Source organism: Vombatus ursinus, unplaced genomic scaffold (genome assembly GCF_900497805.2).
Source record: "Vombatus ursinus unplaced genomic scaffold, bare-nosed wombat genome assembly UNPS02014801.1, whole genome shotgun sequence".
Taxonomy (NCBI): domain Eukaryota; kingdom Metazoa; phylum Chordata; class Mammalia; order Diprotodontia; family Vombatidae; genus Vombatus; species Vombatus ursinus.
This window is the reverse complement of record NW_020954579.1, coordinates 28,482,466-28,487,689: the sequence shown is the minus strand read 5'-3', so window position 1 is coordinate 28,487,689 and position 5,224 is coordinate 28,482,466. Positions and strand designations below refer to the sequence as shown.

At 43.1% G+C, this 5,224-nt stretch overlaps 1 pseudogene; it reads left to right on the top strand.

Moving 5' to 3' along the window:
• Nucleotides 1-994: 994 nt before the first annotated feature.
• Nucleotides 995-5,224, top strand: part of LOC114051186 — a 22,834-nt pseudogene continuing 18,604 nt past the window's right edge.

The following is a 5,224-nucleotide window of genomic DNA, read 5'->3' as shown; positions in this document are numbered from 1 at the left end:
TATCTATCTATCTATCTATCTATCTATCTATCTATCTATCTATCTATTTGTGTCTAATGGTAGCCGTCTCTAGTCAGGGGAGAAAGAAAAAAAAGAAATTTACATGATAATTTTGTTGTATATTTGAAAGGAATAGCAAGTTGTGCATAGTAGATTTTGTAGTTTCATGTGCAATCATCTTTTTTTTAAAATTGTACTATGTTATGGAAATGCTTGTTTTATCCATAAATTGAAAACAAAATTAAAAAAATCTATATACATGGTAGCTATTATATTGTTATATATTATTATATAATAATGTTATGATATACACATTACATGCTATATGCAATATCATTATACATGTTATACATATTATGCCATTACATATATAAATACTATGAAAATTCTAGTTGCTATTGTTATCATCATTATCACTGTTAATGTTATTATTATTGTTGGTGTCATTGATAGGAAAGACTGTTCTAGTTCACAGAACGTGGCACTGAATTTTGTCAAAGCCCCAGAACTCTTGACTCTGACCTATGGTTTCTTCAGCTGCACCCCACCCTCATGGTTTGACGCTATCATTTAGTAGCATGCCTTAAAACCACAGAGTCCCTAGTTAGAGTTGTCCTTTGAGATGAGAAGCAACAGATATGAGGACTCTCTGTCAGGCAAACGGGGTCCTGTGAACTTAGTGACATTTATGTTCAAGAGCTGTGGGAACCTTAGGTTCTGGGCAGGAGCTAATGGTGCTGCTTTTGCGTAATGGTGACTAATCACTGATCACGCATGATGTGCAACATAATGCAAAGAAGTCAAGTTTTTTGCTGAACAAGCAAAGCAGTTGAAGGCTTTGCAGATGGTTGAGTGTGCGCTCGTGCTGTAACCCACATACCTCATATATACCTCACTCTCTGCTCTCCTCCACTCCTACTCCCACCCCTAGCCAGAGCAAGCTCCTAGCAAAACTATGAAGTAAAATTAATCTTCAAGGTCCCTTGGCCACCACTCCTTTCAGATCATCTCTCCACCCTCATAGCACTTTGAAAAGCCAGGAGACACCAACATGTACTGTAAGTGCCTTGCTGTGATTCTATTAGTGTTTTGTTCCCTTCAAATCCCCATAGTTATATAATGCAAATATTTCCAGAGTCTGGTTGGTCTAGGGTCATTTTTAATGTTATATTAATTGCTTTTTTCTTTATAGCATAGACATTTACCACTTTGCTCTCTAAACTGAACCCTCCCTTTTGACAATGAAAAGCAATTAAGCAAAGACATCCAATTGTCTGACCATTAAAATAATATTTTGTTCTAGCAGTCCCCCTCCTTTTTGTCTTGAGGGGGAAGGTATATCCCCTTCTTTCTTCTCTAGGACAGTTGTTAGTTTTCCCACCATTCAGAGATCGATTTCCTTTGAGTGATCTTTAAAAATATATTTTTTTGTAGCTTTTGGTATATTGTTTTCTTGGTTCTACATATTTCACTCTGTATCAGTTCATAAAAGTCTTTCCATGTTTCTCTGCTTGCACATGATAGCTAGAGCAATTGTACTGGCTTAAAAAGACTCTCTGACTTCTTTTGCTTTGTATCTTATTTCCTGAACCTAGATGAGCAATTCTGAAAGGGACGTTCCTGGCCAAGGAATTGAGAGATTCTGTCCCTCTCAATCGGAACTGACTGGTATTAGGAGGATATTTCCGGCATTGAAAAGGATGACCACTGTCAGAAGGAGGAGTCCAAACTCTGTCAGAGTTGGCCAGAAACTCTTGGATTTGCATAGACATTCTTGAACTCATCAGCATGGTAGACTAGCCAGGGGGACAGTGACACTCTGGCCTGTAGCACTGGCGGTGGGTGAGAACCAAGGGGTATTGCTAATCTCTGACAAAGAATGGTGGAGGGGGGCAGCTAGGTAGCGCAGTGGATAGAGCACTGGCTCTGGAGTCAGGAGGACTGAGTTCAAATTCAGTCTCAGACCAGACACTTGACATTTACAAGCTGTGTGACCCTGGGCAAGTCACTTAACCCCAATTGCCTCGCCAAAAAAAAAAATAATAAAAAAAAAAAGAGTGGTGGAAGTCATACCCAAGCGGTAACAATGCTCTTGCTTCAATGAGGAAGTAAAATTTCCCACAGTAGTTTGTAGGCTCCACAACCACTGGGGAAAATTTCTAGGCCCTAGCAGAATGGGCAGGGGGTGGCACCAGAGGCAGTGGAATAGAGTATCACAGGAAGGCCCCCAGCAGCATCAAGCAATGAAACCAGCAACAAGCTGAGCCCCCATGATAGCAGTGGGCAGTGACATAGGCCCCAGAGGCAGTGAGCCTCAGTATGGGAGACCAAAAGAGAGTAGAAGCAATGAGGAGCAATGACTGGGGTGCCATGACTGGTGCTGAGTGTGAGAGGCATAGAACAGGGGTGAGTGGCTGAAACCATTTGGTTTCCTGAGACTGGAGCTGCTGAATCCTCATTTCCCTCTTCCCCTTTCCCTCCACCTCTCTAAGCCCATCTTCTCAAATCTTCTTTCTCAATTTCTCTCTATTCCTCCCTCCCTCTCTCCTCAGTTGAGATATTGTAGTCCATGGTTTCATGTTATTCTCTTAGCTTGGTATAGGTTTTAGACGTTGAACAATCCTTTTATTGTTGTCATTCAATTGTTTCAGTTGTGTCTTCACAACTGTGTCTCTTCATAACCCCATTTGGGGTTTTCTTGGCAAAGATACCGCCATTTCCTTCTCCAGCTCATTTTACAGATGAGGAAACTGAGGCAAACAGGGTTAAGTGACTTGTCCAGGGTCACACAGATAGTGTCTGAGGCTGAATTTGAACTCATGAAGATGAGTCTTCCTGACTCCAGGCCCATCACTCTATGCACTATGGTGCCCTCTAGCTGCCCCCTCACAGTCCTTTTAAAGTTGACTTAAAAAAAAAAGTTGACTTTTAAGGTTGTCCTTTCAAGATTGGCTTTATTCCACTGAGCTATCTTTCTCTTGTCCTGACCTGTTGGGTTACTGTCCTCAGAGAATGTTAGTTTTCTCTATTTTGTTTCCTAGATCCAGGCTTCACTCATTGTCTTGAAACCTATTAGATCCCTAGGGAATTAATTTCTTCTTTTGGTTTTGTGTCAAAATTGCAGTCCTATTAGTCTCCTAGATGCTATATTCCTTGGAATCTACTCTCTCTGAAGAATTTCTCTGAATTTTCTCTTCTTAATTTAAGTTCCTATAGCATGGTTTAGTCATGCAGGGGTAGGGAACCTGTGGCCTTGAAAGCCACGTGTGGCCCTCTAGGTCCTTGGGTGCTGCCTTTTGGCTGAGTCCAAGTTTTATAGAACAAATTTTTTATTAAGGGCATTTGTTGTGTGAAGTTTAGATTCAGTGAAAGGGTTGCATTTGGGGACCTAGGGCAGGCCTGCACGGCCTGCACAACCTGTAGCCTGTGGACCACTTGCTGACACCTACAGGCCACTTACAGCACGCCAAACGATTTCCTCTATGTACAAAGGATGTTTTCCTCCATGTTTTTTGCTGGCCGCCTGAAGTCCTTTGGCGTACTGCAAGGTTGTGCAGGCCCGACCTAAAGGGTCACATTTGGCCTCGAGGCTTCAAGTTCCCCATCTTGGTTCAGTGGAAAATATCCTGGCAGGGGCAAGGAGTTGTCTACTTGCAACAGGTACAAGAAAGTGGCTAAAAGAAATGCAGAGAAGGAGCTGACATACAGGAGTTACGGTCAAGAGTGTGAAGAGGAAGAGGCAGGAACAGTCCTAGTGGGAAGTGAAGAAGTGATGGAGAACAGAGCTGTCAAGAAGGCAAAGTGAAGGAATTTAGCCTTTGGATCTGAAAGTGGAGGGGTTTTTATAGGGTTCAAGGGATTGGTGGTAACTCGAGGAGGAGGAGGGAGAGGAGGGCTTGGTGGCTTGGCAGTGGCACTGGCTGTCTTCAAGAGCCTGTCCAATGGCAGTAGCATGTTGTATGCACCCACCCTGGTCACTGTTAAGGCCATGGCAGAAATGATGGCAGCCTTTGGCAGTATCACAACCAATGACTCTACCTCTTTCTTAGGGGCAGACAAGAAGGATGCCAACCCCAAGATCTTGGGATCAGCCAGAAGCCTTTCTCCTCTGGTCATAGCACGCAAGAAGGCCTTCAGTGCTAGTACTTACCACAGACCTTTGGCTACCTTAAACTGCTCTGTGGGAGATTGGATCATGAAGCATGTAGACTCCAGCCCACTCTATGACCTGACACCCATCTTTAAAGACTATGAGAGGCAACCCATGAGCACAGAGCAGCCGTATGGGAGTAGCAGCAGCAGTGGTTTGAAGAGTAAGGCCAGGACGAGGCTGGTCCTGCCTTAGGGTCAGCAAAGCTGCCACAAGAGACATCCTTTTTGTTTCATTCAGACAAAGCTGAGGGCTCAGTAAAGAAGACAGAAGCATCATCTGACAAGAAACTGTCTCTGGCTTTAGAAGCCTATCCATTGCCTTCTTTCACTTTGGCCAGAAAGTCAATACCTATGTTCTGGGCACCTTGGGCTCCAACATAATAGCAAATTTCTCCTTCTCCCCTAGAAATACAGGCGTATTTGTAACCCAGATGAAACTCATCTTTTCCTTCTCCCCCAAAATGTTGGAGGCTCACCTGGAAGGGTCCACTGGTGAATGCAAACATAGCAAAGAAGAGAGCAAGGACCCATCCAAAACAATCATGACTGAAGTCAAAGAAGAGGATGCCTTTTACTCAGGTACAAATTGGTGGGGTTTTTTTGTTTGTTTGTTTGTTTGGTTTTTTTTTGAGGAAATCTGGTTTAAGTGATTTGCCTAGGATCACACAGCTAGTAAAAGTCGGAGGTCAAATTTGAACTCAGGTCCTCCTGACTCCAAGGCTGGTGCTCTATCCACTGTACCACCTAACTGCCCCAAGTACAAATTATTTTACAAAAAAGGTGAGTTTCTTTTTTTCTTTTTTTATTAATTTTTTTTTTAGTTTTCAACATTAACTTCCATAAGTTTTAAATTTTTTCCCCTTCCCTTCCCACCTCCCTCCCCATATCCCCAACATTAGTCATGTTGTAAAGAAGAATTAGAACTAATGGGAGAATGTACTGGCCGCACGCCGACCTTCTGCCAGCCGTGTGCCAGTACCTACTTCTCTTATATGAAGCACACTACCAGAGTCTTACCCACACCCGGGTCTTTGGTCCTCAGCCGGATCACCACACAGAGACGAGCCATCGG